Here is a 19,633-nt window from a genome sequence, read left to right as displayed (position 1 = left end):
AAAAAATATTTATTTATTGTATCTCATGGATCTAAGTGTGTAGTTGGAAGGTTTCGCTGGACCTGCCAGGCCATGCAGTCCTGTGGCCCACTTATATTAATTACCTACTGCATGGCCTATGGCTCAACCTTCTTGCTAGCTAGCTCTTATAACTAAACTCAGCCCATTTCTATCAATCTATATGTTGCCACATGTTCCATGGCTTTACCTGTGTACCATTACATGCTGCTTCCTGGATGGCAGGCTGGCATCTCCCCTGCCTCTGCCTCTGCTTTCTCTTCCTGTCTCTCTCCTGGATTTCCTGTCTGCCTCTAAGCTGCCTTGCCATAGGCCAAACAGCTTTATTTATCAACCAATCAGAGCAACACTTATTCACAGCATACAGAAAGACAACCCACAGCGTGAGTGTTTGGCCTGAAAGTATGTACGTGCACTACATGCATGCCTGGGACCCTCAGAGATCAGAAAGGGGCATTGGATCCCCTAGAGCTGGAGTTGTGAGCCACCATGTGTACTGGGATTTGAACCCCTCATGCCTATTCTCCAGCACAAGAGAAATTTTTAGTTTTTAAAAATGATAGATTTGATATAATAAATATTGTTATTATTTTAAGTGTGGCAAGAAAAATTATGTTTAATTTAATTTGTATTAGTTTTCTGGTAGTGACCTTATTTCAAATACAGAAGCAAATTTTATTTTGATCCTCTGCAAGAATCTACAGGATTTTAATCTCTTTTACATGACCATGTATCCTAACATATTGAGGTATTATTTATAGTCAATATTATCCTACAGCACAATATCATGCAGTCAATTTCAATTTAACTTTGAAGTACATATTGCCAGCATGTTAAGAAGACTATATAATCTATTTTTTAAGTCAGGTTTTGTAACCTGGATTTTTTTTATCTGCCCCCCTCAGTTTAAAACTATATTAAATCATTTTTATTAAGGTCTCACTTAACATGTAAATGCCATTGCTATTCATAAAGTATTATTGAAAATCTCATCAGTGAAAATGGGATAAGACAAGGCTATGTGTCCCCCACCACAACAACACTTCACTCAAGAGTGATTTCTAAATGTTCCTTTCAAGTTGTACCTTTTCATCAATCTTGTGATGCAAAAACCAGAAGAAAATAAATATGCACGTGTGCAATTAGACATTTATTTTTAGTCAAATGTGTAGAAATACCATGAATCATTGGGATTCAGGACCTTGTTATGTGCCCTTCTCACTTCCATCTTGTAATTCTACTTAACTGTTTGATTTTCATCAAGGAAAGTTGGAAGAATTGTGAATTAAGAAAATAGTCCTTGACATTTTTCTCATAAAACATTTATAAGAAACCATCCCCAAAGCTGAAAATGCCTGTAATTTTCTTAACTCCCGAAGTCCATCACATTCTTTCCATCCTTTCTTTCTTTTGCTTCATTCACCAGGATCCTCACTGCTAATGTCATGGTCACCATCAGATTCCACAACAGCCTTCTAACCACTGTCCTGCTGGAAGTGTCCTCTTCCACCTATTCTATCTCTTGGGTAGGTTTTTCTCTCGTATCCTGTTAATCAATGAAGCCACAAATATTTCTAAAAATATGGGCATATTCTCCTCCAGTTCAGTGAAGATCCACTACAACAATGAAGGCAGAAATTTTTCAATATTTCTTGAATTAGTACAAAAAATACTTTGATGCTTGCATGGCATTTTGACAAATAATGAGGTATTCACATTTTAACCATCTTAAATATGTTTCTAAGTATTAACTTAATATCTTTAAGCAAATAGTGAGTGCATGGGTTTCTAGGTAATCTCTCTTCCTTAGTCTTTTACCTGTCAAAGTGGGATGATAGTGATTCTTGTGTGAAGGGTTATTATAAAGAAACAGTTGACTTTTTAGTATTAGGTCATGTGTCAGACATGCTAAGTACTCCATTAAAACAGGTACAGCTGTTATAACTACTCATTCTTGCTTAGGATATTTTCCTGTCCTAATCAAAACACATAAATGTGATATATAGGATCTTTTGAACTTATATTTACTCTTGGAATATAAAATGGAGATAATGAAGAACTAAACCAAGTTTTACAACATGTTCCTAAACATATGCTAATATAGAAGCCCACAATTCACAATGTAGCCTTTCTAAAGTATGATCCACATTAAATACCAGGGCCCTGGGTATTCATTTACCTAAGTAATTTCACTTACATTCTTTCAGAACGTTGGGAACATGGCCTGGTTGTCACAATCATGAACTCATAGTGGTTGTGGTTACCTGTACAAAACCTGCACAAGATTAAGCCAGTCCAAATCCTGGCATAGATCAAGTTGTTGAATTCCACCCTTTGCTTACAGCCTATTGGCAGTAGATGGCTGGGGGAGGGTGTGGCCATTGGTAGTTTTCCCATGCTCCAACGGATGTTCCACACCCATGCATATGTGGACAGTAGTAACTGGTTTGAGTGGGTTGTCCAAATAATATTATTATTAATAATAATAGCAGCAGTGGTCACTTTGGTGTTATCACTGAATATAATGGCATACTAACAGCTGACTATTCTTGTTTCACTGTCCACAGAATGAACAGAACTAATGTGCAAGGCATGTTATGTTATTTACCTTTCTCATCCTGGGACAAAATATCTGATAGAAGTAACTTGATGAAGAAGAGATATACTTTGTCTTGAGGTTTGAAAGGGTGCAATTGATCATGTCAAGAAAGCCTGTGGATGGGTTTCTGTCTATGGTGGTAAGAGCTTGTACCTCCACACATTTCTGTATCATGAAGCAGCATGCCACACTGGAAGCTGGACCAGCCTGTAACCTTCAAGCCTCATGCTTAGAGCCTAACACTTGCCAGCAAGGCCCTGTGTCAAAGAAGTACAAAAACATTCTGTAGTATCAGTAGCTGGGGACCAACCATTCAAACTATAGGAGCCATGGGAGGTACACAGCTGATATATACTTCCTTTGCACATTTAATACTTCCTTTGCACTGTGATAACCCTGAATTAAGCTCCTGGGTGACTGAGACAAAAGCTGAATTAGCCACATTTTACAAGATATCAGTTTTCCTTGAAGGAATAACTGAAAGAGAAAAGATATATTGTGGTTGATATATTGTGCACCCCAATAAACTTATCTGGGGGTCAGAGAACTGAACAGCCATAATATTAAACATAGAGGTTAGGCAGTAGTAGCACATGCCATTAATCCTAGCATTCCAGAGGCAGAGATCCGTCTGGATCTCTGTGAGTTCAAAGCCACACTGGAAACAGCCAGGTGTGGTAACAAGAACTTTTAATCCCAGGAAGCAATGGCAAAAAGCACAAAGGTATATAAGGCATGAGGACCAGGAACTAGAGCTGGTTAAACTTTTAGGCTTTTAGCAGCATTTCAGCTGAAATCCATTTGGATGAGGACTCAGAGGCTTTCAGTCTGAGGAAACTGGATCAGCTGAGGAATTGGTGAGGTGAGGTGGCTGTGACTTGTTCTGCTTCTCTGATCTTCCAGCTTTAACCCCAATACCTGGCTCCAGGTTTGTTTTTATTAATAAGACCTGTTAACATTCATGCAACAATAAATTAAACAAATACAAGTACTTGGGGGGTATTTGTTTAAAAATAGACCGTTCATCAGATTTCTTTTAAAAATTTGTAAACTATGAGTAGCAGTCCAGTCATCCTTGTTCTACATCTAGTATCCTGCTATGAGTGAGTACATACCATGTTTGTCTTTCTGAGTCTGGGTTACCTCACTCAGGATGATTTTTTTCTAGATCCATCCATTTGTCTGCAAACCTCATGATGTCATTGTTTTTCTCTGCTGAGTAGTATTCCATTGTGTATATGTACCACATTTTGTTTATCCATTCTTCAGTTGAAGGGCATCTAGGTTGTTTCCATGTTCTGGCTATTACAAACAATGCTGATATGAACATAGCTGAACAAGTGCTCTTGTGGTGTGGTTGAGCATTCCTTGGGTATATGCTCAAGAGTGGTATAGCTGGATCTCGGGGGAGATGGATTCCCAATTTTCTAAGAAAGCACCATATTGATTTCCAAAGTGGTTGTACAAGCTTGCATTCCCACCAGCAGTGGAGGAGAGTTCCCCTAGCTCCACATCCTCTCCAGCATAAAATGTCTTCAGTGTTTTTGATCTTAGCCATTCTGACAGGCATAAGGTGGTATCTCAGAGTTGTTTTGAATTGCATTTCCCTGATGATTAGGGATGTTGAGCAATTCCTTAAATGTCTTTCAGCCATTTGAGTTTCCTCTGTTGAGAATTCTCTGTTTAGTTCTATAGCCCATTTCTTAATTGGACTGTTGGGCATTTTGATGTCTAATTTCTTGAGTTCCTTATATATTCTGGATATCAGCCCTCTGTCAGATGTGGGGTTGGTGAAGATCTTTTCCCATTCTGTAGGCTGTCGCTTTGCCTTGTTGACCGTATCCTTTGCTCTACAAAAGCTTCTCAGTTTCAAGAGGTCCCATTGATTGGTTGTTTCTCTCAGTGTCTGTGCTACTAGTGTTCTATTTAGGAAGTGGTCTCCTATGCCAATGCATTCAAGACTACTTCCTACTTTCTCTTCTCGCAGGTTCAGAGTAGCTGGATTTATGTTGAGGTCCTTGATCCACTTGGACTTAGGTTTTGTGCAAGGTGATAGATATGGATCTATTTGCAGCCTTCTACAAGTTGATATCCAGTTTTGCCAGCACCATTTGTTGAAGATGCTTTCTTTTTTCCATTGTGCACTTTTGGCTTCTTTGTCAAAAATTATATGTTCATAGGTGTGCGGATTAATGTCAGGGTCTTCAGTTAGATTCCATTGGTCCACGTTGGTTTTTATGCCAGTACCAAGCTGTTTTTATTACTGTGGCTCTATAGTAGAGCTTGAAGTCAGGGATCATGATGCCTCCAGAGGTTGTGTTATTGTACAGGATTCTTTTGGCTATCCTGGGTTTTTTGTTTTTCCATATGAAGTTGAGTATTATTCTTTCCAGGTCTGTGAAGAGTTGTGTTGGTATTTTGATGGGGATTGCATTGAATCTGTAGATTGCTTTTGGTAAGATTGCCATTTTTACTATGTTAGTCCTGCCTATCCATGATCATGGGAGATCTTTCCATTTTCTGACATCTTCTTCAATTTCTTTTTTCAGGGACTTAAAGTTCTTGTCATATAGGTCCTTCACTTCCTTGGTTAGTGTTACCCCAAGGTATTTTATGTTATTTTTGGCTATAGTAAAGGGTGATGTATCTCTGATTTCCTTCTCCACTTCTTTGTCCATTGTATATAGGAGGGCTACTGATTTTTTTGAGTTGATCTTGTATCCTGCTATGTTGCTGAAGGTGTTTATAAGCTGTATCAGTTCCTTGGTGGAATCTTTGGGGTCGCTCAAGAATGGACTGCTACTCACATCACCAGGGAGGCTACCTGGAAAGCAGGACCCCAAGAAGGACACGGGGATTGCCCAATGACAGAGATATGGAATGAGATCTACATGAACAGCCTGGACATGAGTGGGGGTAGTGAAGGGTGAGGGTCGAGGGAAAGAGAGCTTGGGTGAGTGGGAGATCCCAGCTGGATCAACAACAGAGAGGGAGAACAAGGAATAGGAGACCATGGTAAATGAAGACCACATGAGAATAGGAAGAGGCAAAGTGCTAGAGAGGCCCCCAGAAATCCACAAAGATACCCCCACAACAGACTGCTGGCAATGGTCGAGATACAGCCCGAACTGACCTACTCTGGTGATGGGATGGCCAAACACCCTAATTGTCATGCTAGAAACCTCATCCAACTACTGAGGGATCTGGATGCAGAGATCCATGGCTAGGCCCCGGGTGGATCTCTGGGAGTCCAATTGGTGAGAATGAGGAGGGTTTATATGAGAGAGAATTGTTGAGACCAAGGTTGGATAAAGCACAGGGACAAATAGCCAAACGAATGGAAACACATGAACTATGAACCAATGGCTGAGGGGTCACCAACTGGATCAGGCCCTCTGAATGGGTGAGACAGTTGATTGGCTTGATCTGTTTGCGAGGCATCCAGGCAGTGGGACCGGGTCCTGTGCTCATTGCGTGAGTTGGCTGTTTAAAACCTGGGGCCTATGCAGGATCGCTTGGCTCGGCCTGGGAGGAGGGGACTGGACCTGCCTGGACTGAGTCTACCAGGTTGATCTCAGTCTGTGGGGGAGGCTTTGCCCTGGGGGAGATAGGAATGGGGGGCAAGCTGGGGGGAAGGTGAGGGAGACAGGAGGAGGGAGAACAAGGGAATCTGTGGCTGATATGTAGAACTGAATTGTATTGCAAAATAAAAATTAAAAAAAAAATTAAACTGGTGACAACTTAAATTTCTGACATCTTGAGACTATGAACCAGTGAATTTTAAGGTGACAGAGCAGAAAACAATTATTGATATGTTTCACATTATAACTAATCATTGAAACATCATTGAACATTAAAGACAAATTAACTTATTATTTTGATTGTGGAGATTGGGTCACAGCTGTATGCACTTCAAAATTCAGGGAATGGGATCCATTCAATGTGTGAAGCTTTTTTAATTAAAATATCATTACATAACTTACCTCTTCCCTTTACCAGCCCATTCCATGAATGGCTCTTTTCTTTTATTATTATTGTTACATATATGTACATAAATATATATGTACAACCTGCTGAGTTTGTTTAGTGTGGTTTGTGTATAAATGACAAAATATGTGAGTTTTAAATGTATCAATTATACCTTGATAAAGCTGTTAAAGTCCCTAAAACATTCACAGTGTTCTGATAAAGCTTGTAACAGACTCCTCTTTCAAACCAGTAAAGTAGAAGACAAGAACTCCTTTCTGTGCTCAAGTCAATATTGTATTATCACAGGTAGATCACAGACAAGGTCACAGCTGAATTCATCTGTCTTCTATGACCACAGACACTTGTGGGGTGGACAAAAGACAAACCAACCACATTTGATGACAGATATGCATGACTGCTTTACAACATGTTAAAGAAGAATTGTTTATTGTTTCATTTACAGGTTAGTTGTGGGTACTTTCAAATGTCTCGATTCTGATCTCTAAGGTATGCAATTTATGTAGTGATAAATAGAAGCTACACATTTTTGTGTGTCTAAATGTGTTTTAAGAATGTGAAAAAATCCACAGACATCACTCTGCACAAACTGCTCACTTTAGATGTGCACAAGCAGTGATGGACAGTGCCTCACAAAAATAGCTCAGAGTTTCTCACCATCTCCTAAGGAAGGTGTTTGTTAAATGATTCATCTGGGATGAGGAGTGGGAAATTGGCCTGGTGAAGCTTGAGGACTCTTTTTTCAATCAACCACTGCTTTAGTGAGACATGAAAAACAAGGGATCCTCCAATGACATGCTTATGCCTAGACAGCATGGCTCATCAGATACGTGTTCTGATGCCTATCATTAACCAAGTGGGGATTTTGTGAAGATTTTTTTTTATACAGTTTTGACTCATCCAACTTCAAGTGTAGTAAAGTATGATGGTTACAAGTCTACAGAGAAAACAAGATTAATGATTTGTATTGAGGTCTTCTCTGTCAATTTGTCATTGAAAATCACAATCATTCCACCTAACGATGTATTATTCAAATGTCCTGCAAATTCTATAATTTCTCTTCATTATGTTATGCTTTGAAATAACTTTTTCACAGCCTTTCTATGTTCAGAGTGGCAGATGGCACACTGGGTAGGTGCTATCCTGAAATGGACAGGACCAACTGAACACATTTGGCTGGATTTCATGTCAGGAAGACAAGCTTAGTGGTGGGCAGCTGGACACCAAAGTTATCCAAACTTTAACAACACCCTAAGTCAAGACTATATTGCAGGACACAAATGTTCCATTTCTAAGGATGATCTCATATTTTGGAACACTACTTATATTATGCTTAACTGTCATCCAAATCCAGAGAACATCATTGTTTATAGATTTTCTTATCTCAGTACATAGAAAAATCACAAAGACTGAACTCTCTCTTTATACACAGTAGGATAAACTGTTTGCCTTGAGCCACAAAAAAAAGAAAGAAAAGAAAAAGGAAGAAAGAAATTGAAAATATCATATTGCCTGAAGCTAAAGACAACATAATAGGAATAACACTTACATACTTGCCATTAAGAATATAAAAGAAGAGATCTATAAAAGAAAAGAAACCATGCTGTGTATCAAGTGTTGAGTACAGTACCGGTACCTTTGTGGAACAGCCAGAGAAGAACACATGAGAAAAGTCAACTGAAGAAACATAGCAAGGTAGCGGTGTGAACTGGGTGAAGGGAAGGCACTGGAGGTGCCTGGGCAATGACATAGACACAACAGTAGTTCTGGGAGAAATCAACACCTCGACCCTTGTCACATCATTCTTCTCACACTGTTGAGATGTGGAGGACATGGATGCAAATTTGTAGCACTGTGGACTGAGAACCAATGTCCATATTGTTCATGACCACATTTTGGGGCACCATACAAGTCAGCATGCTGAGAAGGCTAGGCATAATTGACATAAGGAAAAATGTATCCAGTGTTTCTGGAGCCGGATACATTTTTATCATCTTGATTTCTATAAAACATTTGCAAAACTGACTCAGTCTTTCCATATGCTTAGAGGATTTATTTTTGTTGTTTTTGTTCTTCCCAATGAAAGTATACATGGACTTGACATGGTGGTAAATTATGCACTTCAACAAATCTTTAATAAAATGTTCATGTTGGGTGGCTTGAATATACTCAACAAAAGTAACTCACAGAAAGAGAAATCTGTTTACAAGCATATCTCTGGGGCACACCAAATCTTAAGTCATTTTTCTAACAGGAAGAGTCCACTACAGTGTAGTTAAATATGTGAGGGGTAGGAGGAGTTAGGTACTTGTATATTTAGTATTGATACATAAATTGATTTGCTAATACAGTTTCACTAAACATTTTAAAACAAATTCTTTATGTGTAGTATTTCAGATATATCCTCCATAAAATTATGTTTCCAAATAAAATAACAGTAACCTCAATTTTGTGGATTTGACGTCAAATGTTGTATACATATCTAAATATATCTGAATGTGATTAATGGTAACTTTTAGGCACTATGAAACCATGTTATTATGTGTAAAGCCAACAAACTCATGTGGCTGTTTTGCTCTAACAGATATAAAATCTAATTCTGATACTTTAATTACTGTATTTAATTGTTCAAACTCAAAAATTACTGGATACTTTTTCACATTTCAAACTAAATATTTTTCAGCAAAATAGTTGTAACTTCTATATGGCTTATCTTTAGCTTAAATATTTATAATAAAAAGTCAATTTCTCACTCCTGAGAGGTTATTGGTTATTATTAAAGTAATAGAATTAATAAAAGCTAAGTATCCTTAGAGGTAGGTTAATGTCAATGTGATTTATTTGGACCACATTATTAATACTCATTATTGAGGAGAAACAATAAAATATTTGAGAACAAATATATTGGATTGGGTTATTTTTCTAGTTTTTATTTTGTAATAAGTTTTTAATTGAAACATAATTGCCCCTTTGTTTCCTTCCTCCAGTCCCTCCCAGCTCTCCCTGGAACCCTTCTTAGTAATTTAATCTATTTATGCAATGTGCGATGATTACATTCACCCCACTCCCCTCTTGTACCCCCTCCCACTCCTGCTGTCTGTTCTTTTCTCCCCAGCTTTCATTTTCCTGCTTTCAAGCCCCCTTTTTCTCTGTGTGCATAATATATATATATATATATATATATATATATATATATATATATATATATATATATATATATATATATGTTTGTGTGTGCACACATGCAGGTGGCCTTTTAATCATAAAACAGTTCACATAAATTTGAAATAACCATACATTGTTTGATCTGTTTATGTCACAAGGAATCTTGACAGTCTTGTATTTTGTGCAACACAATGAGACTGAAGTAGAGATAGCTCCTGGTTTGGTTGATTATTTTAAATTATTGTACACACACACACACACACACACACACACACACACACACACTGAGTTTTCACACCCTACCAGGTAGTCCCCTCTTCCCTCCTACTTTCATGTTATTGTTGTTTCTTTTCCCCAAGGAGTTTAATCACAGTTGTTCACATGACATGGCTTGGCTGGGTTATTTTCTGGAACTTGGGTTAAACCTTAACGACTTGATTTTGTGCAAACAGCACAACAATCTGGGTAACAAGTGAACTCCCTGAGGGAAGCAACATTTTCTTCCAACACTTAATGTTTGTTAGGCTACCAGGAATAAGCACAAATTTGTTTTATAAAATGTTTTCTACTAAAGTATATGCTAAGAAAACATGATTATATTTAAGCCTCCAGTTTCTCCAGCTAAGTATAACCATTTCAAGAAAATCAATGAAGAAGTATATGATGATTTTCTTGAGAGATTTATAATTTTGGTAAATAATAATTTAGTTACAGAAAATTGGTGAATTTTGAAATCTAGAGAGTCTTCATGATGTCACAAGATTGTACAGAATAATGTTGTCTTCATCAACATTTTGTTTAGACAACTTACTTTATTAAACTACATTTAAAATAAAAATCATGGTTTTAGAATTTTAGTTTCACGGACACAATTTAAAATTAAATTGCAAGAAAAATAATTATATTAAAAAGTATTCACTACTCTGTCAAGTTTAATAAAGTACATTTTTTTTCTTTTGGTTAAAGACACAATATTTCACAGAATATAAAAGCAGAAATGAAAGTTGACTGAGGAACCAGCATCTCAGTTATTACCAGGGCCAGGTCAGCTCCCCACCTGCTCATTCTTTGCTCATCTCTTGTAATGGACAGTGTGTGCATTGTTCTCTTGTAAGGGAAAGTGTGTGCATGGTTCTCTTGTAAGGGAAAGTGTATGCATGCTTCTCTTGTAAGGGAAAACGTGTTCATGGTTCTCTGGTAAAGGAAAGCATGTGCATGGTTCTCTTGTAAGGAAAAGTGTGTATGGTTCTCTTGTAAGGGAAAGTACATGCATGCTTCTTTTGTAATGAAAAGAGTGTGCATGGTTCTCCTGTAAAGTAAAGTGTGTGCATGGTTCTCTTGTAAGGGAAAGTGTGTGCATGGTTCTCTTGTAAGGGAAAGTGTGTGCATGGTTCTCTTGTAAGGGAAAGTGTGTGCATGGTTCTCTTTTAAGACAAAGTATATGAATTGTTTTCTTTTAAAGAAAACTGCATATGCTTCTTTTGTAATGGGAAGTGTGTGCATGGTTCTCTTGTAGTGGAAAGTAGATGCATGCTTCTCTTGTAATAGAACATACTCAGTGAGCAATAACCTTACTGATATTTTAAGAATGTGCTAAGAAAATACTGGGAGAATATGATGAACACAAATAACAACAGTGGTTATGACTTCCTTCAGTTTTCAATACAATATTTACTAATTGAATCTAGATATGAGTCTTAAACACTATTATCACAGTATTATGAGACTTGTGATGTAAAAATGATTAAAAATAATTGAACAATAACCCAGGAGCTCAGAGCATCTAGATTTATAACCAGATAATTATTAAAATTTCACAGAAGAAAAGTGTGAGAAATCAAAGACTAAGTTTCCTTTAAGTATCACACATTCTATGATTCTCAGTTGTCCTTTGTTCCTGAAAAACTATCAATTACACTTTAATTTGAATTTAAGTTAATACACTCTTATGAAAGATTGGCTTAGCCCTGAGGATCCAGCTTCCATACATGCTCTATAGATTCTACTTTTATCAAGCAAGGATTCATCCAGCAGCCGTCGGCCACAGTCTATCTCATTGGCTTTACCCATATCCTTGGTCATCACAACAACAGGTGAAAGCACAGCCTTCAGTCTGACATGTGCAGATAAATGATTGTGACTAATCCACTGTGACTAACCCAATGTTGGACCAGCCCTTGTGCAGCCAATCAATCCACCTACCCGAGTGCAGATGTCCTTCAGCTATGCCTCTGCAGTCCCATGCAACAGGTTAGTTTTCACAAGGATTCCAATAGCAATTCCACCCATGGATCATGAGAAGTAGGCTCCAGGTCTGCTTGCTGGTAAGTTCTTCCATAAAGCAAAGCAGTTTACAGCTGCTAAAATAACCACTTCTTCAAATGCCCAGGCACAACTACAAACAGGTAAGATGGACAAGCTGGGAAATACACCATGAGCAAAGGGAGACAAGAAACAGCAGCTACCACCCCTACAACAATGGATATGAGAGATCTGCTTGACAAAGAATTCAAAAATACATATTTTGTTAAATTCAGCAAAAATGTTTAAAATGGGGTTGATATCCACTATGTCACATATTGGGGGTTGTCTTATTATTATATTCATGGATGTGTTTGTTATTTGTCCAATAAAGTATGGTGAGATAGCTTTATGTGCCTTTTAAAGCAGTTACCAGTAAACAGGTCATTTAAACTTACTTTTCTCTTGCAATACAGGTCGCTGAGATTTCTCCTCTTATATCTCAGTTTCTAACACTCTCCAAAAGTACATTATGTGGTGATAAAACTCTTAGGTCTATTTATACTTTCTAATTAGGAATCCCCCTATATATTCCTCTTGAGCCTCTAAACTGTAGTTGGTAAGACTAAATGTCTTAGAGTTTCTAGCCCTGTAATAAAAGCAACTTGGGGAGGAAAAAGTTTGTTTCATCTTATAGCTTGTAGACCATCATCATGCAAAGTCAGGACAGGAACTCAAAGTAGGAACCTGGAAGCAGGAGGTGATACAGAGACCATGGAGGAATGTTGCTTACTGGCTTGCTTCTCATGGCTACTTAGAACCCAGGACCATATACCACAGTGGGATGGGCCCTCCCCTCCCACAGCTATCATTAGTCAATAAAATTCCACACAGACTTTTCTACAAGCCAATTTTATTGAGGCATTTTCTCAACTAATACTCTCTTTTCTCAGGAATGTCTAGGTTTGTGTCGAGTTGGCAAAAACCAACCAGGGCACTAAAGAATTAGTTTAACTATGTCCAGTTTTTCTCCTTCCATAGCTGTCTCAGTCTCTGCTAACTTGCTATGATCAAGAAGCAAAGACAAGAAGCTTTGCTTTGCTTTGTCCAATTTCATAACCTGAAGAGCTGATAGGCATGTTCACATCACTTCACAGCATTTGAAGCAATTTCTAATGCAAGAGAGGTTGACTGTAAAAAATTCCAGTCTCTTAGAATTAAACAAAAGAGCTCCAAAAATGTATGCTTTGCACAAATTTGTCTATAAAATTTATAGAAAATATACAATTCAGGAGAGATTTTTAAAATTCTGTCAGATGCTTTGGCTGGCTTTTGGCAACCTATTCCTCATACTGGGTTGCCTTACCAAGCCTTAATATGAGGGGAGGAGCTTAGTCCTACCTCAGCTTGATATGCTATGCTTTGTTAACACCCATGGGAAGCCTGCCCCTTTCTGAATAGAAACAGAGGAGGAGTAGATTAAGTTGGGGGAGAGAAAGAAGCAGGGGATGAAATGGGAGAAGAGGAAAGGGAAACTGTGGTCAGGATGTAAAATAAATGAATAAGTTTAGTTTAAAAAATCCTGTCAGAAATAGATTCTTCTGGCCACAAAGTATTAAACTTAATAACTAAAAACACAATGAACATGACAGTTCCTTCCGATGTGATTCATTCCTGGAGGATGCTGGTTAAGTGGCCTTCAGAGTGACTAATGCTACAGGTCAAATAAAGATTTTGCCTACTTTATAATAATGCCACTGGTTAAAATGAAATTTTTAGGAAAGCTTTACTTATACAGAAATTACAACATTAAATTCCTAAGTTATGTATACTTGCTAAACATTGACAAAAACCTAGCATTATACCATCTCCTTACAATTCCTAATGTACCTTCTTTCCCCCCTTTTAAAAATTTGATTCATTTACCAATTAAGTTTAGTTTATTAAAATATCCTTTCTATGTTGACACATTCACTGAGTTAATTAAAGGTATCAGAGAATAAAATAGTAGGAGAACCAGAAGATCAGTATCTCCTGGCATCTTAACAGTGTTGTTATGGCATGGAGTCCCCGAGGGAAGCCTCAGCCCTGAGATGCTGACATGCACAACTGCACTTTCTGACCAGTTATTATGAATGATGTCCCTCCAGCTCGTCAACACCCTCACAGTAAGATGTGCCTTCAGCTTCACTTTGTCATGGTGACAAGTGGCAAGATCACAGTTGCATGACAGTTGTTTTAATCAAAAATATTTTTGAGGAAGACAAGAGAACTATTGCAAGATTAAGTAAACAACTACAGAATTGTCTGTGCATAGAACTCATGATTTTACTGAAATATGTAGTCCAAAATTTTCTGTGTTCTGAAGAGGAAAGCCCCCCTTTCATAACATTTCTCTTAAGAACTATGCTAGTGGAAATGGCCCTGTGAGAAAATTGATTAGGGAAGCTGTCAAATGCCTTGGCTCTTTTTTGTAACATACAACCATACTATTTGAGATGGAATGAGAAGAGGTGGGAAAGAGGTGGATGTTATTTTAAATGAGGTTAGTAAAATTCTCCCCTATGAATATCTCTGGAGGGTGTGCATATGGAAATTCAAGTGCTTCAAATTATCTGCTCTTTGCATTCAGTGTTTAAAGGAACCTCATAACTTGTGGTCCTCTTGCCATTCTTTATTATTATTATATGTAGGATGTCCAGGGGGATATTCAGGCCTATATAATTAACCCAAATATTACCCAAGGCTACATAGGTAGTGTATTTGAGAGTCTCTATTGAAAAAAAATTTTTTTTAAATTTCAACTGAGTTCATTCTACTAAATTCAGAATAGTACTACCAGAGGGTGGGGGTGCTGACTGTCATATTCTACATATACTTCAATATTTTGACCTGGTAAGAGAGAGATTTTTATTTCTAAAAATGTGATGGAATACACATGTTCAGCTAACTGTATTATATAAAGATCTCATATAACTATTTTAATTGTTTATTAAATTTTTTACTTATACCTTAGGTTAAAAGACATATGTAAAGTGCTATCTTTTGGATATGACAGAGATATCACACTCACGATCTCAGAGCCTCTTTGTTACCTGTGCAAAATCAACTGGCAAAAATCCTGGTACAGAGTAGATATTCTCCAGGCCCAACCCCTTACTGTGGAGCTACTGGCAGGGACAGTTGCAGGGGAAGAAAGAATCATTCTCTTATAAGGTTGAGGCCACTGGCAGGCTTCCCATGTTCAGTGGATGACCCACATCCATGCACATGTGGGCAGCACTAATTGGATTTAGTGGGTTAACAAAACAAAGAAAAAATAGACATGAAGTTGGGAGGTGAACATGTAGAGGGAATGTAAGAGGAGTTGGAGGTGGGAAATATGGATAAATGTGATTAGAGGTTATTTTACAGATACAAGAAAATTTCAAATATAAAGAAAAACATTAGAAAATAATTTTAACTTGTTTTAGGATTCATAGTCTCCAGTAAGGGAGTGAATATAAAGACATGAACATCTAAGGGAATGCTTCTTAAGGAGAATCTCGCAGCCCTTTCTACATCACTTAGGCCACAGATGTATAAGAGATATCCATTGTAAAATGAATGAATGATTGCTCATATAGATATATACTGTTGATATTAAAAAAATCATCTCAGGCCAGAATCCACGTCAAACTGCTCAGAAAACTAATTGTATCTTATTGGAATTATAAGAACATTATTTAATCTTTTGAACAAGATTACATGGTTATATGGTAAGAAAATATATAGCTACTTTAAAAACTGTTTTGAAAAAGAAACAAAATACATAATATATTCAGGCATCACCCATTAACATGCATATTAAATAAATTATATGTCTTTATTAAAAACCTTATCTATTAAAATGCCCTAAAATTCTATTTCAGTAATTCTCTCTCTAGGATCCAGAAACCATATACACTTCAGGGTCTCTTTTTCAAAGTTATTATTGATGTATACAGGAAAATTTACTAACTAGCAGAAGTCACTTATAACAGTTCGCTCCTTCATGAGTAAAAAACAGCAGAACTTTATCCAAGTCCATGCTTTTCATTTACATGCCAATAAACTATTATTTATATGACACTCATTCCTCAGAGCTGAGTCATTTGAGGGTGGGTTAGATCTTAAAGTGAAATTAGTTCATGAGCATCACATCTAAGTAAAGTATGACATCTGCTGTTTCTTGCTAGAATTAATAATTCTTAAATATAAAAATGTATGCTCAGTGTTTAGGCATTCTATTATTTTGAATCAATTGTTATGAAGTATCAACTCTCACAATCCAGTTTTACAACCATTCCTAAATTTTGACATATAGATATTTCCTTGAGCAAAAGTAATTAATATAGGATTAATATACACATTTAAGTGACTGGAATGATGGCTCAGTGGCTGAGAAGACTGGCTGTTTTTGCTAAGGATCCAAGTTCAGTTCCCAGCATCCATACCAGGTGGTTCACAACTATAGGTCTAGTTCCAGGAGATCCAATGTCTGGGTCTGGCCTATGCAGGCCCTGCATGCTCACAGTGTACATATAATTAGTCACACAGATGTGTAGACATAAATAAAAATAAATGAAGAAAATATGTGAGAAACTAAGATGAGTATGGTGAGTATAAACATTTTTGCCCCTCACAAATATATACAGTAGGTACACATTCAAAAGCTTTAATTGATACATAGTATTTTTTCTCTGAAAACATAATTAAATTTTAACGAATTATCTAACTGGATTACAGGTATAAACCATAACTCCTAGCTTAGAAGTTCACATTCTCATCACAAAAACAGCATTCAAGATTGACCAAAGTATAACTACAAGCTGGAAAATATACTTAAACCAAATTTTAAGACATTGAGTACTGAATTTATGTTAATTAACATGTATTTTATTCATTTTTAAAAGTTGATTCATGAAGAGATCTAATAATCAAAGTTTCTAATATATTTCTTTAAAAGTGCAGAATTGAAATTGGTTTAGGGAATTAGACTCATTTTCTAATTTCAAAGATGTTTTCCCAAATAAGTAAAAGCTGTTCAAACAAGCAATGAAAATCGTGCTTCTGAATCCCACATTCTTCTAGGACCCTCTGCTGTCGTCAGAAGGCAGACTGTGTACAAGGATGGAGTAATTTCTCCACTCAGTCCCTTCAAGAAGTCAGTGGAGTGAACGATCAATCCACATGTTCTTCGCACAGTTGCCCAGTGTGTTAGAATATATCATACAGATAATCACTACAACGGTAGGGGTTCTCTGATTGCAGAGGAGTGAACTGTTTGAGCAAGCACATTGGGTAGACTCCTCTGCAGACCTCACTGCTGGATATGTTACTGATTAGTCACTTTTCAATTGGATTCTAGCAAAGCAGGCAGCTCATAGTTCATAGTGAGAGTGAAAGTCTTGTCCTTAAAACTTATTTATATTGTAATCAGAAACTTTATTTGGGTTAATATGATAATTGATTGCCAAAAATTATTTGCACCTAATACCTAAGTTAAAGAGAAATGTAGTGCTGATTGGTCCAGTGGGGGTGATGAAGTGGTTTTTGGGGGGCCTTGTTAGAAATGGATTTGCTAATAGAAGTAAACCTGGATTGATTTCAAATGCATTTACAAGTTGTCAAATACGTAAATTAAAGTATGATATTCTTCATTACAAATGTAAACCTTAATGCCAGTCTGATGCACATAAAGGAATTACTAATGACCACTAGTAATTGTGCAGCCTCAGACTTCTTTATAGAACTTGGCTCTTAGCCAGCCATTTTCCACCTTTTCATTTCTCTTATAGCTAAAGTACATCATATATTTGCCCTGTTCATCTAATATAAATCTGAATATTTGTCTGATTTATCAAAGGTAATCTTAATTCTAACACTATCATCTGAAAAATTCTATCAGACATGACTAACATCCTGTCATCCACAATTTAATATGCCCATTCTTGTTGAACCATCTCAACTGGTTAAGTACGTGAAATAAAGTAGATTCTATAGCAAAATCTTGCCAGCTATCATTTAGCATGGTCATTTGGGTTAACACTGTGTTGTCCATAAACATACATTTATTAAGTTATTCTAGTAATTCTTAACCATCCTCAGTATTTCCGAATTTTTTCTCTGTCATCCATAAAGGTCATGGGAGGAGACTAAAGGCACCAGCAATGCTTTGGCTCCTCCTAGCATTACATGGTAAGTTCTAATCAATGCATGAATATTATTGGATAGAGAGTCAGCCCACAAAAGTCATAGTCAGAGGAAAGTGATGTATTTCATGGTGTTTATGCCCATTTCATATTTATCCCTTCAGATGAGCCTAGTCCATCACGTCCACAGCTTCTTTTGAGGTAGTGGGTATCCATTCCAGCTTTGATCTGGAAGTTCCAACCCCCATTGAGACTTCGGCAACTGTCATGCTTACATATTTAAAATATTTGTATGTTGATACAAATGTAAATTTATATCTGTCATACTTTATGTATGTTCTACTTCTGTTTAGGATATTCGGTATATTGATATATATTTAAGATTATTGTCATATTGCATATCGCACTATATATTCCTACCTCTGTTATAAATATCTTGTGTATTGTTACAATTTTGAAGTCGCCGGGCGGTGGTGGCGCACGCCTTTAATCCCAGCACTCGGGAGGCAGAGGCAGGCGGATCTCTGTGAGTTCGAGGCCAGCCTGGGCTACCAAGTGAGTTCCAGGAAAGGCGCAAAGCTACACAGAGAAACCCTGTCTCGAAAAAAAAAAAAAAAAAAAAAAAAAAAAAAAAAACAAAAAAAAAAAAACAATTTTGAAGTCATCGTTCTTTACCATACATTTGCTTATAGACTGTTTACCTTGTTTACGTGCAGCTTTAGTCCTTAGGTTATTTTGGTAGATAAGACTTATAGATTTATAGTCACCTATGCTTGTCATCTCTATAGTTACGTTAGTTAGGTTATCCAGATTTACAGATACATAGGTCACATGTACAGGTAATCTTCAAACACTTCATAGACCTAGAGAATATGTCATTTAAATAACTTAGAATTCTGTTGATGTGAGACACAATTGCTCCTGGCTGCACCAATTTGATCCCGAGAGAATGTTGAGCTTCTAAGACATTTCCATTTGGAAGTTTGTCTTCTTGGCACAAAATGGCCTACTGGGCAAAGAACTGCCCTTGCCTCTACGGCTGACAGTACAAATGCAATGCTGTCCTTTCTGGACAAGCGGGACACAAGGAAAGCGACCACTGTACTCTGCCAAGACAGGGTAAGATGGTCTTTCAGAATTCCTGCTTCTGAAAATGGTCTGTCAGATACTCTAGGCCTGTAGCCAATTTGAATGCACCAACAATGCTGAGAAATATTAGGTGACTGTCCAGGCTGCCAGCTGTCTTGGTCTACTCTTGCAAGATTCCCAAAAGTTGCTTGCATCCATCTACCATTTCTCAGGTACCATTATATTCTTTCTCAGGTCTTTGATGGGATTGAAGATTAGCAGTTATAGTTACAACTTAGTAGATAGAACATGTTAAGTATTAGATTCAGGATCTTTAGGATAGGACAACTTTTGGAACGATCTTTGTAACATGCCATTTACC

At 37.1% G+C, this 19,633-nt stretch overlaps 1 protein-coding gene across 1 annotated transcript in view; it reads right to left on the bottom strand.

Annotated features, from left to right (window-relative positions):
* Nucleotides 1-19,633, bottom strand: part of Negr1 (neuronal growth regulator 1) — a 742,197-nt gene that overhangs the window by 674,638 nt on the left and 47,926 nt on the right. The gene's annotated exons all lie outside the window — the stretch shown is intronic.

This window comes from Peromyscus eremicus, chromosome 6 (assembly GCF_949786415.1).
Source record: "Peromyscus eremicus chromosome 6, PerEre_H2_v1, whole genome shotgun sequence".
NCBI classification, from domain to species: domain Eukaryota; kingdom Metazoa; phylum Chordata; class Mammalia; order Rodentia; family Cricetidae; genus Peromyscus; species Peromyscus eremicus.
This window is presented reverse-complemented; position numbering and strand designations above follow the sequence as displayed.